Raw genomic sequence first — 22,643 nt, 5'->3', positions numbered from 1 at the left:
TGGTAACCTATAATATACTATCTTTCTCTACAAAATTTATTTCTTCTAGGTATTTAATATTAGTGAAATCAAACAATAGTTGTCTCATTGAATGTGGCTTATTTCACTCAACATGGTGTTTTCAAGTTTCACCCATAAGAAGCATACACCAGAACTTCATTTCTTTTTACAGCTTTATTTAATAGGTAATTACATGCAAAAATAACCATAACTTTCATGGTATAATCATTTTATCTGAATATTAAGCATTTAAATGATAGCATTTGTTATGCCATCATTTAATATATCAGCTGGTGTTCATTTTCTTACTTTTAGCTTTATATTTGCAGAAAAATCCTTCAATGGACAAAATGTAACTAACCAAATTCTGTAATAGTCCTATTTGTTTTTACATAGTTTGTGCACTGTATCATAAATTCAGTTTATCATATTTTTGTTGAGATAAATATATTTAATTTGAGGACATTTTAAGCATAATATTTTGGACACAAACTGTCAAAGAATTTAAAACATGAAAGTTACTTTTATTCCATTAAGGTAATCAGTCTTTTTTTCCCTGAAATTATTTATTTATAAATCATTAATATTAACCAATATATACATTGAAATCTTTTTTGTCCATTTCCTTTCTGAAAATTTAGAAAAAAATTGGTTTAATATTTAATCTCAAATACTAGTTGTAGAAATCATAATTTCTTCTGCATTTTCTTTGCTTTCTTGCCTTCAGAGAATAATTGTATTTCCCCATTTATAAAATAAAGATGGTGCTAATTGCTAATGATTGATTTCACTAAAAGAGGTTTTTAAAATTCATGAATATTGTTTAACCGTGCTTTGTGGAAGAAATGTACTATCTAACTAGAATACAGAATTGAAAATAAATTCTGCAATTTTACCATATTCCTCTCTGTATACCATAATGTTCTCTTTTTTCACTAAAATTAATGAATGCTTTATCCACCCTGTCAATATCCTTTAGCTAAGTATCACCTGGAACACATTTTTGGGTGAAAATGTTAGGTTTATTACTACTTACAGGGAGGGAGAAACCTCACAATGGGTAACCATGTGGAGTGTCAGCAAGCAGGTGTTAAAGACTTATAATAGGAGTTGAGCTTGAATCAGACAAGCTGTGCAGGGCTTAAGAAAGCTGAGCTTTGCTTGTATTAGAGGCTGCCAGGAAGAAGGGATAATTTTATGGTTGGGTATCTTAATAAATCTTATCCAAAGGAAGGACAACTAGATTGAAGTTAAAAATATAACTGGTATAAAAGCATTACTCAGATATATTAGGAGAGGGAGATGATTGGTAATTTTTGTGGTTTAGACAATATTCATGTTTGTCTGTTTCCAGACATAATTACAGAATAGTCTTTTTTTGGTTTGTTTCAATCATCAGGGCCACAGGGTGCTCATGTTTGATGCTGATGTACTGTGAAATTGTTAATATTCAATAGTAGAGCACGAGGGCCTACTTCTGAGTCCCAGGTCAATTTCTTGCCATACCAGCACCTGGGTGATAGCACCACATCACCTTTGGAAATTCAGTGGGTGCTTTTATCTTTCTCAACTGCATGAACTCCAAAATCCTTAAATTAATAGAAAGTGTATTAGGTCTTTTTTTTAATTTTCTTTGGCTGAACAGAAATGGGATGAAAATATTTGGGGGAAAGACAAATTATGATTTAAATAAATCAGAACAAAAAATTTTAATAACTTTTTCTACAAAAATAAAATATTTTACATAAAATATATGTTTCATGTACAATTAATGGGAGAAATAAAATATGTATTGAGCATTAGAGATCAGAAATAAGATGCCATCTCTGAGTTATTTTTGCCCTTTTATTTAATTATTGAAGTTAATCATTTTAGGAAAACTTGTAATACTTTGCTATACTCTGAATGGGATTTAAAATTTACCCAATTAATCGTTTTTACTCTATATCAAAAACTGTGGTTGAAAAAATTTTTAATCCTAGAAAAGATTTCTCTGAGTTGTTTTCACAAAGTGGTTATAAAAATTAGTTTATTAGAAAGCAGGAAATTTCCAAACTGTGGTCTTACAAAAAATTGTTATGTTAATGTTAGTTACAGAAAAAACAAAATTCTGATATAATAATTTTAAAAACCTGTAGACCAGCAGAGTTTGAGGTTGCAGGGACAAGAAGTGAAAATTTTCCTAGTGGGTCACTAGGGGTAATACTGAGTAGTACCAGTCCCATTTCCACCCCTTGATTCTTGGACCCATGGATCTTGGTTATGGGAGAAACAGCATCATAAAGTGGATGCTGATTTAGAGCACACACAGACTCCTAGAGAAAATTGTCCCAGCCCTGCAAGGTATTATCATCTATTTGGTGCCATAATTGAGTCATCAAAGGGCCATTCCACCATTCTATCAATCCAGCTGTTTCAGACTGATGGGGAACATGGTAAGACCAGTGAATTCCATGAGCATGTGCCCATTCCCACACATCATTTACCATTTGCTGTGAAATGGGTTCCTTGATAAAAAGCAATGATGTGTGGAATGCCATGGTGGTAGATAAGACATTGGTAAGACCATGAATGGTAACTTTGGAAGAAGCATTGCATGCAGGAAATGTAAACCCATGTCCAGAGTATATATCCAGTTAAAACTAATCGCTGCCCCTTTCATGGTGGAAGTGGTCCAATGTAGTCAACCTGCCACCAGTTGGCAGGCTGATCATCTCGAGTTGAGTGTGGGGCTGAGTGTGAGTCTCTGCTGCTGGCAGATAGGGCACTCAGCAGTGGCTGTAGCCAAGTCAGCCTTAGTGAGGGGAAGTCCTTGTTGGCAAACCCATGCCTAACCTCCATTCCTACCTCCATGGCCACTTTGCTCATGACCCCATTAGGCAATGACAGGACTAGCTGGAGAAAGAGGCTGAGCATTAGCCACAGAGTGGGTCATCTTATCCACTTGATTATTAAAATCTTCTAAAATCCTCCTCTGCTGAGGTCACCCTCTGGTGAATGTGGGACACAAATATTTACATGTTTTTTGGCCACTTAAAAAGCTCTATCCAATACCCCAGACCTCTTTATCACCAATTTTTGAATCATGTTCCTTCTCATTCCCTGACTATCCAGCCAAATCTTTTGCAAAGCCATGAACAGTGTACAAAAGCACACATGGACATTTCTTCTTCCAAGGAAAATGAACAACCAGGTGCACTGCTTGAAATTCTTCCCACTGGGAGGATTTATGCTCACCACTACTCTTCAGGGGTTTCCCAGAAAGGGCTTGCAGTGCTGTAGCTGTCTGCTTGTGGATGTCACCCGTGTATCATGCAGAACCATCTGTAAAACAGGCCCACGTTTTCTCATCTTCAGTCAGCTGATTGTAAGGGACTTCCCAAGAGGCCAAAGCTGTAGAGTGGGAAAGAGAAGGTAGCATAGCAGGGTTGTGTCCATGGGCATTTGGGCTTCTTTCTCATGTAACTTGTGCCTGAAGGCCTTGCTCAAGCCCTATCTTGTATATGCCATTTTATTATGGAGAGCTCCTGTGCATGCCTAACTTCATGGTTTAGTGGGTCAGATAATACCCAGCTCATGATAGGCAACTCAGGTCTTGTAGTAATTCGATGGCCCACAGTTAAGTGTTCAGTCTCTACTAAGGCCCAGGAGCAATCCAAAAGCTGTTTCTCAAAAAGAGAGTAGTTATCTGCAGAGGATGGCAGGGTTTTGCTCCAAAATCCTAAGGATTTGTGTTATGATTCCCCTATATTAGCCTGCCACAATCTCCAGATAGCATCTCTATTTGACACTGAAATTTCCAGCAGCATTTAATCTGTTGGATCATATGGCTCTTGCACAGTAGCCTGGGACCTGTTGCAGAGCCTCCTCTTGTTCCAGTCCCCAATTAAAACTAACAGATTTTCTGGTGACCCAGTAAATAGGACAGAACAGCACACCCAAATGAAGCATGTGTTGTCTCTAAAATATTAAGAGTCCAACTAAGCATTGTGTCTCTTTTTTGGTCATAAGAGGGGCCAGATGTAACATCTTATCCTTCACTTTAGAAGGGATATCTCAACATATTCCATGTCACTGGCCACCTAGAAATTTCACTGAGGTTGAAGAACCCTGTATTTTCATTAGATTTATCTCCTATCCTCGCTCATGCAAATGCCTTAACAATAATTCTAGAGTCTTTGCTACCTCTTGCTCACTAGGTCTATCAACATGATATCATCAATATAATGGACCAGTTTGATATATTGTGGGAGGGAGAGAAATCATGGTCCCTGCAGACAATATTATGACATAAGACTGGTGAGTTGATATACCCCTGAGGCAGGACAGTGAAAGTATACTGCTTGCCTTGCCATCTGAAAGCAAACAGTTTATGTTGGTCCTTACTAGTAACAATTGAGAAAAAAAGCATTTGCCAAATCAACAGCTGCATACCAGGTACCAGGAGATGTGTTGATTTGCTCAAGCAATGATACATCTGGGACAACAGCCACAGTTCAGGTCACCACCTGGTTAAGTTTATGATAATCTACTGTCATCCTCCAAGATCCATCTGTTTTCTCTCCAGGCAAATAGGAGTGTTGAATGGGGATGTGGTGGGAATCACCACCTATGCATCCTTCACATCCGTGATGGTGGCACTAATTTCTGCAATCCCTCCAGGAATCCAGTATTGCTTTTGGTTTACTATTTTCCTATGTAGGTGCAGTTCTAGTGGCTTCCATTTGGCCTTTCCAACCAAAATAGCCCTCACTCCACAAGTCAGGGATCCATTATGGGGATTCTGCTAGTTACTGAGTATGTCTATTCCAATTATGCATTCTAGAACTGTGGAAATAACCATAGAATGGGTCTGTGAACCCATTGGATCAATTGTGAGCTGGACCTGATTTAAAACTCCATTAATCCACCTGACCTCCAAAAGCCCCTACTCTGACTGGTAGACCACAGTGGCATTTTGGTCACTTCTGAGCCAGGGTCTAATAATCCCTAAAATGTCTGATCATTTCCTTTTCCCCAATGCACAGTTACTCTTGTAAAAGTCCATAGGTCTCCTTTGGGAAAGGTGGGAGAAAGATTAACAGTATAAATTTTGGGCAGATTAACAGAATCCCTTCCCAAGGGAACCTGGTCTTCTCCTCATTCAAGGGGCTCTGGGTCTGTAAACTGCCTCAACTCTGGGAATTGATTTAGGGGCCATGATTCTCTGCATCAGTAATTTGAGTTAGGATTTTGTTCACTCAACCTAGAACTCTTCTGTTTATACAGATCCAGAAGAAATTTAGTAGAATGCCCACTATTTCACTTCTAGGCACCCCATGATGTATTAGCCAATGCCATAACTACACGACTCAGACTATTTTGAGTGCTTTTTTGTTTTTTGTTTTTGTTTTTGTTTTTTATCATTTCAAACATTTTTATTTATTTTTTTAATTGATTTTGTAAAAATATTACATTAAAAAAAAATATGAGGTCCCATTCAACCCCACCACCACCACCCCACCACTCCCCCTCCCCCCAGCAACTTTGAGTGCTCTTTTGAATCTGTCTTTCATTGCAGTAGCCATTCCCATCTTGTCTTTGATGATTAACTGCAAAAACTTGACCTTTACCAGACCAACATCCAATCATCCCCATAATGCTTAAGAATTCTTAGTCCATTACAGTCCTCCCTATAGTAATATCTGGACTACAGGGAAAAGCAACCACTAACTCTATCTGAGAGATAGAGTTAGTCTTACAAATTTATTCCTCACACCCCTGGTTAAAGGTGTGTCCTCTGAATATTCCTGGGGTGGATGGGCAAGTCTCAAATGCTAAATCCACTCTAACATTCCAATATCTTTAAATCTTTGAATTCCCTCTTCTCTACATCAGGGCAAATTGGGCATCTCAACCTCAGACATGCAGGGCCATCTTCTGGCTCAAATTTTATCAGTCACTCACACAACCGTGGGGATGCACAAGTCCAGATTCCACAGGCAGCCCACAACCAGGGCCTCCAATGAAGTCCAATGAAGATCCCTGATGAGTTCAGAGAGACATTGGCTGTGCAAAGATGAGCTAGGAAATTCTCACTCAATGCTGGAATCACTTCCCCTCTTAAGGTGTTCAACTGGTTGGATAAAGTGTCACTCATTGCTGATGGTAATCTCCCTGGTTGATGTAACTGTAATTAACTATCTGCGATTTACCCCTGCACTAAAGTCAATGGTGACTAAAGTCCATAAATACCCTTGTATTACAATTAGCCCACTGCTTGCCTGACCAAAACTGCACACAAGTACCTGTCTGAGTTGACACATTAGCTTAACCATCACAACTACTTAGTGGGTGTTCATGACTTCCCCAAAGAAAGAGGTGAGGGTGAGCGAGGTCTAGGCAATGGCCTCAATCACAGACACTTAATGGGTGTCTGTGATTTTCCAGTCTACCCCTAAACTTTTAAACTTTTAAAGATGGAAATGGATCAGACATGCTGGCCTGTCACCTTCATCAATATTGACTAGTTAAGATTTGAGGACACTAGTGACTGAAACATATTAAGATGGCTTCACTTATGCATACCATTACTCTGAGCAGGGTGATCAGGCCTGTCTGAAGTAATGGATGCTTCAAATTCCCTTGCTCCCTGGGGATAACTGAATAGTTCCCATAAATAATCCATATACCTTGCAGCCAGTGGTCTTGCTGTTGAATTTTAGATACATCCCATTTTACCTCCCTTAAAGTACTGACACATGTATGGCAGTATATGTGACATAATACATGACATAGTAACCCATGTATTTGTATTATCTCATATGCCTCTTTGTTAGGCTTTAAGGACGTCTAAGGTAATATGGTCATCAGACATTATGTTGGCTAGAAGTCTAATGATTTTTGCTGAGACTGAAGGAATCATGACGTGTATTTGGCAATGCCAGCCAAGATGGCTGACAGAATGCATAACATAAGTTCACTGATGAACAAAGTGGAAAGATGACTGAGCCACTTGCCAGTTTCATTGCAGTGAATGTTGTTGTATCTTGACAGGTTGCAGAAGACTGCACAGCCAATGGTTGTGCCAATATCCTTGTCACAAGGACTTTCCAATTCAATACAAATGTGAGACAGGGAAGATAAACTCCTCATGTATCAATCTGGGATTGGCAAAGTGGAAAGAGTGAGGAATCAGATGGCAGATTCAGCTGTTGATCATATTTCCCTCTACCATGATGGCCTGGGTCAGCTGGAGAAGGGTGTCTTCAGGGCAACTGCAAGATTAGGTCTATAGGAAACAGAAGAAAATAACAGTAACTTGTCTGACAGAGTAGATGGGTAACCACCTCCCATAGGAGACACTTCTTTTGCCTTATTTGCAGTACCTATTTTTTTCCTAATAAGACTACCCAATCTGTCGGTCCTTTTCCCTGAGCATCAACTTCACCCCTTTCATATTGATCTGAGTGCCTTATCCATATCTTCTGACCCACTTCCACCCCTTCTTGATAGATGTGAGTTGTCAAGGTGTCCTATGACCATTCGCAAGGAATTATTGGACTAACTAGGATTAGATATTGCCCACTATGATTGTTAAGTTAATGTGTCAACTTGGCCAGGTAATGGTGCCCAGTTATTTGGTCAAGAAAGCACTGTAATAACTGTAATGCAAGGATATTTCATGGACTTTAATATTCAGTGAGTTGATTGCATACATAGCTGACTACATCTATAATCAACTGAGGAGATCACCTTTAGCTTTAGCAATAAGGGACAACTCATCCAATTAGTTGAAGACCTTAAAAGGAGCATTGATTTTAGCATTAAGAAAGAATTTCCATCTCTGTTTCAGAAAGTCAGTATCTCTTCGAGAATTTACTGAAGACCTTCATCAGAGTCCTGGACTTGCAGCCTGCCCTACAGAATTTGGATTTGTGTATCCCCACATTTGCATATTACAATTTTATAAAATCTCATACTATTTACAGATAGCTCCAGTTGGTTCTGTTTCCCTAGAGAACCCTGACTACAATACCCACTAACCTCCAGTATGGGTGTGTCAGATGCCACAGGTCCACCCCACTGGATTGTCATTCCCTGTTAAGCACTTGTAGACACACTTCCACCATCTCACCACTCCAACTGGTTGCCCTAACCTCCAACCATCCTTGGAATTGTGTGGAAGGTATAATGGTTTGAAAAAAGTGAATGTTACCTTGACGATGGCTGGAAAGGAAAATCCAAGTGGTGTGTCCTAGTTTTCCCTTCCAGGGCCTATCCTCATTCTGATGAGTGTAAAAGTAGATGTCCAACAAAGCCTGGGATCCTCCTCTACCCTCAAACTCTCCCCATGTTAGGAAGTATGATTAAACCATGTTGCCCTCCTAGGGAATTGCTGAGTTCAGTTTTCACAGGGCCCAAATAGTATAGAAAGTGCATCCAATGAGAAAGTTGTCAGCATGTTAATGTCAAACTTCCTTTTTCAAGCAGTCAATCAATCATGCCACAATTCCTGTTTCCTGTGGATAGTGATGTTATAGAAGGTCCATATAATTCTCTGAATCAGGGCCCATCATTGAGTGGACTGTGTAGTAAAGTGGGATCCTTGGTAAGAACTGTCATCTGAATACCCAAAGGATGAAATATTAGATTTTCCAAGTTGTCCCATATGTGTATTGCATCTGCTGTACACACTGGAAAGACAAGGCCATATCTTTTAGTGGTGTCCACCACAACCAAGGCATAGGATCTACCCTGGGATGGCAGGAGAAGGCAGAAGTAATCTATTTGCCATGAGTTGCCCAGTGTGACCTCTCTGGGAATAGCTCCCAATGTCCCATTCAAGTTCTGTTTTCTGGTTGTAGTCTCTCACATTGGTAAATGATGAATTGGGCCTCTTTTAATGGGTTCCTGGGCCCATAATTACATAGTGTCAGAATTTCTATATCCAGTTTGGTGGTGGATCTACACTGGAGCAGAAGTATCCACAGGCATTTTAGTTTTGTCATGGATGTCACCCTGGATAATTTCATTGCCCTCATTCTATAGGAAGGGCTGATCCTCTGCCTCTCTCCTAGGAGAATTTCCAGTGTTGTTGAGTATGAAAAGCAGCTTGTGTGTATCTTTTATACCACTTCCATTTGATGATGCTCTGTTGTTGAGCACTGCCTGGGTGAGTATTCTGATTATCTAGAATCCAGAACATTATGGGAATCTCTGGTCTCAGGAGGCCCTGGGAACTCTGGGTAATCCTTTCTATTTACATCAAGGCCAATAGCATGCCAGAAGTTGTCTCTCTAAGAGAGGATAGCCATGGCATGCATGAGGTAACATCTTGGTCCAGAAGCCCAGGGGACTGAGAATTATTATTTTTTTTAATTTGGAATAAGGAAAAAAATAATTAAAAATATAAAATTAAAAGACACTGACATTCTATCTTACATCACAATAAGATCTATTATTTTGTATGTATGGTGATGTTTTCTTCTATTTATTTCCCCAGTGCCTTATTTTTTTCCTTTTGTTTTCAAAGAAGCTTTAGGTTACAGAAAAGTTATGTACAGAATATAGGGGATTCCCATAAACCAACATCCTCCCCCTTTTCCTTAAATCTTTCTGCTCTCCATGTGCCAGCTGGGCCCTGAATCTCAATAGAGTTGCAGTACCTGCTCTCCAATTCATTGGACTTACCCAGGACAACTAACAAGGAGATGATAATGGATAATGACCATCTCAAGGAACAGAGAGCATACAAATGCCAGCAAGATAGTTCCATCCATCTGCTCCATGGAATCTAAGATCCCTCTCAATTAGAGGCAAAGTGGGCATCACATTCCCCAAATCCTCAGGACTGGGGAATGAACTACAGACTAGAACGGACTTACTGGTATTCTAGTATAAATTTATTGTGATTCTAGCAATGAAAAAACTTTTATCATTTGATGTGGAGGCAGTGTTGTTCTGAAGGGAGTGAGAAGGAAGAAGAGGTGTAATATGGGGGAATTTTTGGGACTTGGGGATTGTCCTGATTGACATTGCAATGACAGATACAGGCCATTATATACCTTGTCATAACTTAAAAATTGTGCACAAGAGAGTGTATGCTATAGTGTAAGCTATAATCCACACTTAGTGGCAATGCTCCAAAATGTACTCATCAATTGTAAGAATTGTAACAAATGTACCACTCTAATGAAGGATGTTGTCAATGTGGGAAATGTGGCAGGATTTGGTAGTGAGACATATGGGAATCCCTTATATATTTTGAAGTAACACTTAAGTAAACTAAGTATCTTTATATATATATATATACATATATATATATATTTAAGAAAATAGTCTATAGTCAAATGTCATACTCCACTCTCTGGTGTTACTGGCCACACTGGGCTATTATAAGCACAGATGTTAAAAGTGGAGAAAAACCACAGATAAAAGGTCTTTTATGCATTCAGTAATGTCCTTTTCACCACCAAGGAGGTGTTATTGCTGCTGAACAATGCAGTGAGTAGTAGAGGGTACTAGGAATTTCTCGTTGTCACTTGCCAATTTTGATGGCCAGAACTTGTTGGGTTGGGGGGGCATATTTTCACAGTCACTGCTGGGAAATGCAGTGGTGTGGGATTAACAATTCCAACAATGCATTCCTCAGAGGGAAGCATGAATATAGAGGCAGAAAGGGGTCTAAATAGACCTAACCACTGGATGTCATTAACTTCCTTTCCACACACACGTGTGTAATACCCATACCCTCCCAAAACTATTTGCCATGGCTCCCCTCTATGCCTTCTAGAATAATTGTGGCATGGTTTCCTGTATCCAAATGCACCTTAAAGGTTTGTTTACTGCCCCCAAATTGCGCACATACTGGGACAAATGGCCTTAAATTCCTGGGGATTGGCTGGAGACATTGGTCCCACCCATAGGCTATTTTTAGTCAGGTCTGGGTAGGCTGGGACTAAAGGGAGTGGCAAGAGATATACAGACTCCACCTGACCCTCCACCACTGGACCTGGGGATTATGGGAAGGAGGTAAGGCAGAAGCTGTTTATTCCCATGGCCTTTCTTGTAGCTTGTATTTTCCCCAAAGTCCTCCAAGGAGACCCTGTCTATTGTGTCTTTCAGGACTCCTTGCTCCAATAACCACAAGAACAAAGTTCAGGGAGTGGGGGCTCCGAGCAACATGGGTAAACACTTACTGCTTCTGTGGGTCTGAGAGTCTACAACATTCCTGGGCAAGAACTCACTGCCTATCCCTACTCCCCATGTCACCACGTGGCCACAATTTTAACATGGGTGCCCTTCCTCCCAAATGGGGAGGATACAATAAACATGCTCAATCACATCTCTATGAGGGAAGCCCAGGGTTGAGGAGCAAAACCAGAGAGATCCTTTCTAGTAAAATCACCAATGTCTTGTCACAATATCAGAATCCAGTGTGGGCTAAATCCCATTGTTGTGGCTGGAAAATCCACATAACACTGCCCAATTGTCTTGGTGTAATCACAACTTACTCTTCCTTACTCCAAGGCTAAGTCAGAATTTGGAAGAGATCACCCAGAGTGGAGTCATACTAATATGACTTCTATTAGTTAGTACTCAGTCAAACTAAGTTGGGGTCACGCCATACCTACCTGAGGCTCAGTCAGGGTTTATTCCACATATGTGTGGGAACAGAAAGTTAATGCCACCCTGTAGGTCAGTCACTTTAGACTGTTGCTCTCTCTCTACCTCCTGATTCCTCCTCTCTCAGCTCCAGTTGGCTGAGAGTCTGTTGAAGGAAGGAATTGGATATAAGATGGGTAAGACTTCACACAGCTTGGTTAATCAGAGCTCCTTTATCAGAAAATTGGGACTGCTGTAAGGAAGTTGTCTTCTGTCTTCTGCCCATATCTATCTTTCATAGCCCATTACTTCTTCTCTGTAAAAACTCACACTTTTGCTTTTATCTCCAGTTTCTCATCTTCAGTTCTTTTAATATCCTAAATAACAATTGCTCTTACAGTAACCTGAGAAGCCATCTGGGTACCCTTGGTTCACTGAGTTTTCTTGGCTCCAGAATAAGAACAGATGTAAGAAGCCAAGAACCATAGGAGTGTAGTTTGGATGGCAGAAACCCCAACCTCTCTAACCTCTATGTGAAATGAATTTGCCAACTCCCTGCTATTCATGGGGGGATTTTCAAAGTCCCATTTATCACCATTTCTCCCCTAAATAGCAGAAACAGTATTCCCTAGGCCCCTTAGTCATGGATCTATGCCTCTACCCAGGCTGGTAGAGCAGGTACGACCCCTCAGTTTAGTCCACAAAGCCACAAAGCCGTGATTTCTGTATTAGCCAGTACAAAAGGAACAAAAGAGGAGAAAAGCAGTTAAAAAAAATCAACCCACTCCATAGGTCCCTGTGTGCCTTATTCACTGTGCCAAGAACTATGGAGTGAATTGTTACAAGGGTACATCATGGGAACACAGGTTCAGAGCATAACAGAGACTTTCAGTAAAGGATCTCTTTATTACTTGAACAAAATATAGAATCCAGAAAAGTCAACAATCTCCTGTCACTTAAACAACACAAAGTGTCCAAAAGAGCAAGACAAGAAGTCCCATTATGGCTGATCTCTTGTAACTTCAGTTTGGAGTCAATAGAGAGTAACTCTGTACATCCCACTTTCTATGGAAGAAAAGAGACCAATCTACACTGTTGAAGTGGTTTTTTGCTTACTCAGAGGAGGGGGCTCCGCCACTAAGAATTTCTGTTACCACAAGCACCTGGGCCTGCTTGTTGCCAGTTGCTGGGTTTTGAGTCTGGCTAGTCCTCTTTATTAGACTTAACATCTCCCTCAGGTTGTGGAATGGCACACAATGGAAAAAGAGGTGGGGTAGCAGAGGCTGGGGGATGGAACTTAGTGTGTGATTTTTTATTTCCCCTGAGAAGGAGGTGGGGGTAGGTGTTGTCTTAATAGATGTCTGTAGCTGCTTAACAGGTGTTTGTGATTTACCTTGTCATAAGGCTCATTACAGTTTTATCCATTGTAGGCTCTACCACACAATTTATTCTGTCACTAGAGTTCATTTATCTATTATGGCATATATTCATATTACAAAAGTCTGCTTTGAGAGGACAGGGTTGATAAGTAAACCCCAATTTTATGATTATAAATCCATTTTCACAGTAGTTACTTAATCTTGGTACAAGAATCTTAACATCAAGGAGTTTATATTGTCCCTGACATTAAACGTCACAATTCAAGACCAATTTTCTTAAGTCAAAAGACTCACAGAGATAATAAATACTTCAGAAAGTAAAAAGAAATCATGCTAAAATTAAAGTTTATTTTATTTATATTATGTTATTTCTTTTGGGTTGTAGTCAAATCATGTATTTTTTATTTTTTTACATATTTTGCTTGAGTGATGGACTTTGTAGATAAAAATGTATAAATATAATTCAAGTTTCTGGGTGATGTTATGTTCCTCCAGGGTGGAATTACTATTTTTTCTATTTGGAAGTTTGATTAGGAAGGTAAGTCAGATATTGAGGAGATGTGAAGCTATATTTAAATTCCTTTAATGGATGATCCCTTTATGGCTTCCTCTTACTCTAGAAAGCAGTACTGGGGTGTTCAAATGAAATATCTGGAGTGTATAAGAGGGCCCATTCTCCTAAGTGGTACCTGAATTCTATTTTTTTCCCAACTTGGTTAGTCTGCCAAAATCTCTGTTCAGTTTCTCAGATTCTCAATTGCCCTTTTTGAAAAGGGAAATGCCTTTAGTGTAAAAGGTGGCCCCAAATATTAAACTTAACAGTTGATGTGTTCTTCTCTTTGGCATCTTGTTCCTTCAATACTTTGATGTTTTCTTGAAGGTTCTCCAATACCTTCAAAAATATTTTGTTTTTAATATTTTTTCTAGTGTTTCTAATTATTTTCATGGAATGGTTGCATTCCTTCTTTTTTGTTGTCACTCTCTCATTCTCTATGTTTGTCACTCTGATGAAGCCAACTACCAAATTGGGAAGGGCCATGTGGCAAAGAATTGATGATGGATAACAGTCAGTGTGGAACTGAGGATCTTGATCCAACAGTCCAACAGGAAACTAATCCTGTCAAGAACCATGTGAATGAATTTGGAAATGGATTGACCCATGTCTAAACCTGAGATGACAACAGCCTGTTATTAGACAGCCAAAGGGGTGCTAATTTAAAGCACCAGAATCCATTGGCTTTTATAAAGGGTTTTTATTTGGAGTAGAAGCTTACAGTTACAAGGCCCTAAAGAGTGCAACTCAAGGCACTATGAGAGATACTTTCCCATCAAATGTCTGTTGACACAAGATGACTGCTGATATCTGCAAGAGTTCAGCATCCTTTTTCCTCTTAAGGCTCCATGGGCCTCACTTTTTCCAATCTCAGCTATAGGCTGGAGGGCTTGTTTCTTTGGGGACTTAGCTGCTCTGGTCTCTTCACAAAGTCAGCTGTAAATGATCAGGCAGATGGCTTATCTCACTTTCCAGGGCCGCAGGATCAAAACTGACAAGTTCTCTCCTCTTCCATGTTTATGGAGCTCTTCTGTTTCTCTGTGTACCTTCTTCCCCATCTGCTTGATTGAAAATCTGTTTATGCAACCTGTAGCAGTTTGATATAGTTATGAATTCCAAAAATAGATATTGGATTATGTTTGTAATCTGGACTGTATCTGGGCATGATTAAGATATGATTAGGTCTTTGGGCCATGTCATTAGAGCATTGAGTCCCCACCCCTTAGCGTTTTGATGTTAAGAGTTTGATGCTGAAGTCTTAAGCTGAAGTCCTGGGAGAGAGACAGAGCCGTTTGCCTGATAGTCTACAGCTGACCTTGTGGAGAGAGGCAAAGCCTAGAGAGCCTCATAGTCTAGAGCTGACCTTATGGAGAAAACAGAGGAGCAGAGCACAGAGGAACCCAGAAAGCCTGAACCCTGGCAAACGTCAGCAACCATCTTGCTCAACATATGGAAATAGACTTTGGTGAGGAATGTAACCAATGCTTTATGGCCTGGTATCTATAAGCTCCTACCCCAAATAAATACCCTTTATAAAAGCCAACAAACTTCTGGTATTTTGCATCAGCATCCCTTTGGCTGGCTAATACACAACCCACAAAGGGGGTGGGGATTCAAACTGAGCCACCCTAATGACATGGTCAATTCAAAGCTCAAATATTGATTTAAATCAAGTAAATGTAAAAGCTTTTGAAGTTAAATTAATCAAAGAGTATCATACCCGGAGGAAGAGATCAGCTTACAAACATAATGACTACCTCTTTTTGGAATTCATAAATAGACTGCTGCTACCCATTCCTTGATAACATCCTTTGAGAAATTGAAGCAGAGCACCCAGCTAAGCCTTGCCCAGTTTCCTGACCCACATAAACTGAGAAAACAAATGTGTTATTTCTAAGTGGCTAGCCTATGGAGTCATTTGTTATATATGAATGCATAATTAATAGGCTGATTCTGGAAGGGGAACCCTGAAAATTTCAAATTTCAATACCTCACTTATTTGGCTAAATCTTGTTGTTCAGTACTATGTTCCTTTCCATGTATGAGTGGTTCTTCACTTAAGAATGCCTGATTATTTTTTTAATTATTTAAATCTTGGCTATGAATGACAGTAATTGGTTCACACTTCTATTTCCTCAGAATTTTGCTGGTATCATTCTGTTCTTTTGTGGTTTTGTGATGGGGCTCAGCCCTTGCTTAACAGGCCCTCCTGCCTCTCCTTTTATTCTGCAATGATGTTTCAGTCTGTTTCCATTTCATAGCCTGGGGGAGATATTAAATCTAATGAAAATGCCAGACCAGATCTTAAACCCAGAAACTGGGAATGGGCTAATCAAAACATGTATTTTCAGTGACTGGGTCCCCAACCACTGAGGTGGATAAATAGCACATTCAAGCATCATAGATTTGTCTGTCTTCTCCAATGCAATGTGAGACATACAGAGCTTCCATTTATCAAACCTGACCTGAGCAGTTTGGGCCATTCTGGGGCCTAGTTACCTGTGATCTCTTCTTGTTCTTTTTTTTCTTCCCTTTTTTTCTCTATTTTTTTAAAATGTTACATTCAAAAAATATAAGAGGTTCCCATATACTCCCCACCCCCACCCCCCACTCCTCATATATCAAAAACCTCTTTCATCATCATGGGACATTCATTGCATTTGGTGAAAACCACAGAGCTAGCAGAGGATGGTTTCGATCCATCAACCTCTGGGTTATGGGTCCAGCATGCTTCCACTGCACCACTCTGCTCTCCTTTTCTTCTGGACCTTTTTGCCTATGTAAATAATAAAGCACTTATTTGTTAAAAGTTTCTGTTGTACCTGAGCCTGTGTTCCCATGAAACTCCCTAGGTCCTATGAAAAAATCTGAGACCATTTTTATTTCCACCTCCACCAACACTCAGAAGTATAAAATCTTTTCTCTCTAGTTTATTATTATTTCTTTGTTGAATCCTGCAAAATATAAGTCTTATTAAAAGTTTGATGTGGACAGAAGAGGGAAAAATGGTAAAAATTTTGAAAAATAAAGAAAAAATATTAAAATTTTAAAAACAAAAAATTAAAGTTTGATATCAATTTTTGTTTTCTATTTATGGATGTGCATATTTATGTGTTCATGTATCTACTATTTATTTATTATGAAATATTGAATGTTACATGCAGTTCTTTCATTACAGAAAAACTTTCTTGTATTAAAATTTAGGAAACTTTTCTATTTGTTGAATTGTTCCTACTTTTATTTTTACTCTAAATTTCCTGAGATTATCTGTGGCTTTTCATTTATTTAAGTGTTCTCATTTTTTCCCATTTATTCAATTTCCTGTAATGATACTGTTTGATTCTCATTTGTTTTTTAAAATCCTAATGTCTTTTAATTTTTATAAATAGTTTATTATCTAATTTTTAACTATTTGCTTTATTTAAAACTCTCCAAATATTAAGGCATTTATGAGGACATTTACTCATTTCCTTCTCCCACTCCAAACTGAATACTTTGCAATTTTTTTATGCCAGGTATTTTTTTTTTTAGTTTTCTATTTATAATGTACTTTTTTTTTTTTAAGATTTTTTTTATTTATTTATTTAATTCCCCTCCCCTCCCCCGGTTGTCTGTTTTCTGTGTCTTTTTACTGCGTCTTGTTTCTTTGTCCGCTTCTGTTGTCGTCAGCGGCACGGGAAGTGTGGGCGGCGCCATTCCTCGGCAGGCTGCTCCCTCCTTCGCGCTGGGCGGCTCTCCTTACGGGTGCACTCCTTGCGCGTGGGGCTCCCCTACGCGGGGGACAACCTGCGTGGCACGGCACTCCTTGCGCGCATCAGCACTGCTCATGGGCCAGCTCCACACGGGTCAAGGAGGCCCGGGGCTTGAACTGCGGACCTCCCATGTGGTAGACGGACACCCTAACCACTGGACCAAAGTCCGTTTTCCCTATAATGTACTTTTAAAATCTTCATTATGTTTATCGTCATCAAATTTGGCCAGTTTCTATTCTTGAATTAATTTTCTTTAACTTTCATTCAACTATATCAAATGAAATTTGGTTTTCTCCTGTTACAGGTGGAATACTCTATTCATATTTCCATAGCCTGAGTGTGGTGAGTAACTCAATTACATTTGGGTTATTCTTTCTTGGAGTACTTTGCTTCTATTATTTTTGGTATTTTCATAAATTCTTTCCACAAAGCATGTTTCCCAATTATGGAGAAAGATGTGTGTTCTTTTTCTCTGACTTCATATTTTTCTCAGTTTAAATAAAGTCCTGGTATTTTGCTTTCCTTATAGAGAATTCATGACAATTTTTCACTTGCTCCACCTATATACTGCATTTTTTCCCACCCAACTGTCAAAATAGAAATACATATGTATATATATATATGAAAATACTGTTTGTGGATAGCAACAGATTTGGGAAAGTTGATATCTTTTCAACTCAACAGTAGATCCTGTTTCAGTGTCATGTAAGTTCAAAGCCTTTTGTCAGAGCCATTCAGGATTTCTTTCTTCTTTTTTCCCTGTTTCTTCTTTTACTATTTTGAATTAATGAATACTATATTCATTGTGTTTATGCCATTTATATTTTCCTTTTAACATTGTTTAGCTTAATTCATGCTTCTTCACTTGGAAATCCTCACGTTACTTTTCCCTCCTTCCCTTCCTGAGGAGGTCCCCTCATCTGTCTGCTTATTGTCTGCTTGCTATGCCTGCTCATTGTGTCTGCTCATTGTCTCTGTTCATTTTCTCTGCTCATTATCTGCTTGTTTTGTCCATTCCTTGTCTGCTTGTCTTCTTTAGGAGGCACTAGGAATGGAACCCAGGACCTCCCATGCCAGAGGAAGGCACCCAACTGCTTGAGCCACATCTGATTACTTTTGAAATTAAGCACTACTTTTGCTTAATTTGCTGATTACTTTTGAAAATAAGAAAGTACCAAACTAATAAAAGAATTAGTCCCAATATCTGTGCTAAATACTAAATAGAAATAACTTGTCTCATATTTAGTGGCAAAACATAAAGGAAGAAATAAAGTTCTTAAAATTGACTTAACCTACCTATCCTAAGTGTAATTTTCATAAAATAAAAATAAAAATAAATGTATTATTTCTAAATTCTTAATCATTCTATGCAGTAGGCTCTAGATCTATATGTCAGTCCAAATTCACAGAACTCTACACTCTAAAAAGAACACATATAAACTAAAATTTTCCAATTTCTGTTATTTTTAAAGGATGTGTGCATAATGCTTATGTAAATCATTATGTAAATCTGGAATATAAACTGTCATTTCAGAACATAAATGTACAACTTTTCTATTGAAGTTTGGTGATTCATAACTGATTAGATGGGTGTTCTAACAAAACTTACTTGAACAAATTACAGAAGAAGTGGAAATCACAAGTCAGCCTTAACTTGAAACCATATTAAAATAAAATGAAACACTTTTTAATTTAAATTTTATAATTGAGTTATCTCATTTGGCAACACTGGGTCCTTTTCCATTAATCAGGAGCAGAATGAGTCAATGAAACTTAAAACTGTTAATAGTGAATTATTCAAATTCAACTTGCAAGAGGTATTTCTAAGTAAAAATATATTCACCAAGCTTCATTACCCACTTTTATTAAAAAATAAAAAAATAAAAGTCCATAAACATAACCCAGTATCTTCTAAATATTCATCACTAGATTAAATTTTATATATATTATAAATGCAATATATTTGAATAACAATTTTTATAAATTAGAACTAAAAATGTTATACTTTGTCACTCAGTTAGAATATTCAGTTACCAGAATATATACTTAGCCAAGTATTTTAGATGGAATAAACCGGGAGTACTTGGAGTTTGAACACCATGGTGCACTGAGTTTATAGCTATACAAACAAGCTGATTCACTGGAAAATGCAGTATATGTTTAATAACTGTTACACAATGGATATTAGTAAATAATTCTAATTCTAACAGTTCTAAGTTAGAAAATAATAAAAAATAAGATTTTAGAAATAGTAGCAATAGCAGCCATATATTGAGCACTTATGTTTTTAATTCTTGGGTAAGGCTCTACAAATATCCATACTCACATCTATCTATCTATCTATCTATCTATCTATCTATCTATCTATCTATCTATCTACCTACCTACCTACCTACCTACCTACCTATCTACCTACCTATCTATCTATCTAATCTACATGTATCTTTGATCTAATCATGTTTTCTCAATAACCCTGTGAGCAGCTTTTGTAATTTGAGAAAACTGAAACTCTAGGAGGTTAAGTAACTTATATAAAATAACAGTTTGTATATGTCAGAATCAAAACTCCAACTTAGATTTATTTGACTCCAAAGTCTATGTTCTTTTTGTGTATCTTGTTTTTATTTTCAATTACTATTTTCTACTTCCTGAAATTGGGAGATGAGAGTTTATTTATTCTTAATATCAATCAACACCCTTCAGTCAGTATTGTTGCTGCTTTTACTTTGTAAGATATATAAAACTCTTTAAAATTATGAAAAATGATAACCTGGAACCTGGTATTTGATTTAATTTATTCCTAATGTTAAATTGTTAGTCATATTTTAGTTGTTTTTATGTTTTAAGAAGTATGCTATTTGAAAATAATGAAAAATGAAAATTCCCACTTCTGAGGGAATTGAAGTATAAGTACATGCACACTAGAAACACAAATGCATGTATATATACATTCTATAGGTAACATTGTAGAAGTATTCTCTTTAGTTATAAACACTGGGTTATATTATTTATTACTCTACTTCATTTTGAGTTAGGATAGAAAGTAAGTGAAATTCAACTCAAACCTAAATGCATTATATTGTTACAGGGCCATATTGAAAATATTGCCATTTAGGAACTTTATTTATTTATTTTATTTTATTATTTTATTATTTTATTTTTATTGATTTTGTAAAAATATTACATTAAAAAAAATATGAGGTCCCATTCAACCCCACCACCCCCACCCCACCATTCCCCTCCCAGCAACACTCACTCCCATCATCATGACACATCCATTGCATTTGGTAAGTACATCTCTGGGCATCTCTGCACTTCATGGTCAATGGTCCACATCATGGCCCATACTCTCCCACATTCCATCCAGTGGGTCCTGGGAGGATTTACAATGTCCGGTGATTGCCCCTGAAGCACCATCCAGGGCAACTCTAAGTTCCAAAGGCACCTCCACTTCTCATCTCTTCCTGCCATTCCCCATACCCATCAGCCACCCTGTCCACTTTTCCCATTCCAATGCCACCTTTTCTCTGTGGACCTTGGATTGGTTGTGTCTGTTGTAGGAACTGTTAGGTTGTTCATATTGCTGGTATTCAAAGTGATTTTCTTGTTGCTGAATACATAGCTAAAAAAAAAATGTAGAAAAGAAATTTTCACATTGCTTTAGAAAAATCTCCAAGTGGGGATCCAAGTTCAAATTCATGATTTGGGAAAGAATAGGTTTTTGAACAATTTAACATTAAAAAGGTTTAAACATGTTGATTTGGTGTGAAAATTCAGTAAAAATGCACACATACTCTTAAAAAGTCGTATATATATGTCTTTACTTTTTAAGGGTAATAACTGTTTAGATAGTTATAAATATTATAAATATAACTATAGATAGTTATAAATATTCCATCTCAAATTGTATTTTAAGTAAAATAGAGAAATAATTAATCTTGCCTTTTTCTGTACATTCAAGGATGGCTGAAAACAAACCAAGCTCAATAAAGATACATTTGTATCACACAGAGAAGCAGAAAGTTGTTTTTAAAATATGAAGCATACTTTTATTTCTCAAATATTGATTTAGTAAATTAATAAGGAAATTAAAATAACAATATTAATTTATTTTTTCATTCATCAATATTATTGCACATATATGTTATATGCATTATGCTAAGTGCTGAATATTTATCAGTGATCAAATTGTCTTGCCCTTCTATATTCAATGAGATAGAATGATAAATGAGAAATGATAAATGGTGCCCTTACACATTGAATTAAGAAAATTAATTAGTAATAATATTAATAACATGAATCTCAACTAGAAAATAATCTCATTTCCAAAAATATTCTTTGTCTTTTAGTTAACGTAACAAATTAATGAAAAATCACAAAAAATTATTTTGGAAATGATATGTCCATAGTCTTAAAAACTTGTCTTTTCTATATAATACCAGTTACAAACCTTTTCATCTTTAACTGCAGTTCATATAAGTCATTCATTTTTTATGCACCATGAAAACTAGAGTGGAGCAGTTAACAAGTTGTTTCAGTGGTTAATTCACTTATCAAACTGGAAAGATTAACAACATATATTTGTACAAGAAAATACAAAATCTATAAAATGATTATGTGTATATGGAAAGCTAGCAATGACAAGATTGTGTTTACAGTTGTCATGAAAGATGTGAGTAATAAATTATCAGTCAGAAAGAGAGACACCTATTACTACTTCCAGGGTTGGAGTATCACCACATGGAGGGTAGCAAAAACAGCGATTTCTCCTACATGTGACTCAGTCAAAGGTGAATCAACATACTCCATTGTTTGCAGATGTTAGGGTCACCCAACAGGTACGACTCACATAGCAATGGACATAATAATATTTTATTAACATAGAGAAGGAATTGAGTAATGTCAGCTTCAGCAGTGGGTGTCAGTTTCGCAAGGCCAGCATGTTTCAATCTGTGCCCCAAGCAGGGTGATATTCTAATTGCAATAGCTCTCTTGTGTGTGTGTATGTGTGCACATGCTATAATGGGAGTTACCCTGCTCCCTCCCTGCTAGAGAAACAATTGAGGTGTGAGTTAGATGTTATAAAATATGTCCACTTCAATCAGATGGCCACAGTGAATATTTACATGCTCCAGGCAATAGGGGAATTTCCCAGCAGGCCTCTTATCCACTAAGTTATGGTGTTTTATCTCACCAGGACTAGATATCTGGTCCTGAGCCCAGGATGAATTTATGGGTCCCAGGGATCCTACCACAAATATCACCTACCACAAATATCGACTTCACCACCTTCCCAAAATCTAGGATGACCGTCTAACCTCCTGCCATATAAAACATTTTATTTCTCCAAGGCACAGAGAATATTAACGATGG

Source organism: Dasypus novemcinctus, chromosome 4 (assembly GCF_030445035.2).
Source record: "Dasypus novemcinctus isolate mDasNov1 chromosome 4, mDasNov1.1.hap2, whole genome shotgun sequence".
Lineage (NCBI taxonomy): Eukaryota > Metazoa > Chordata > Mammalia > Cingulata > Dasypodidae > Dasypus > Dasypus novemcinctus.
Note: the sequence above shows the minus strand (reverse complement) of the source record.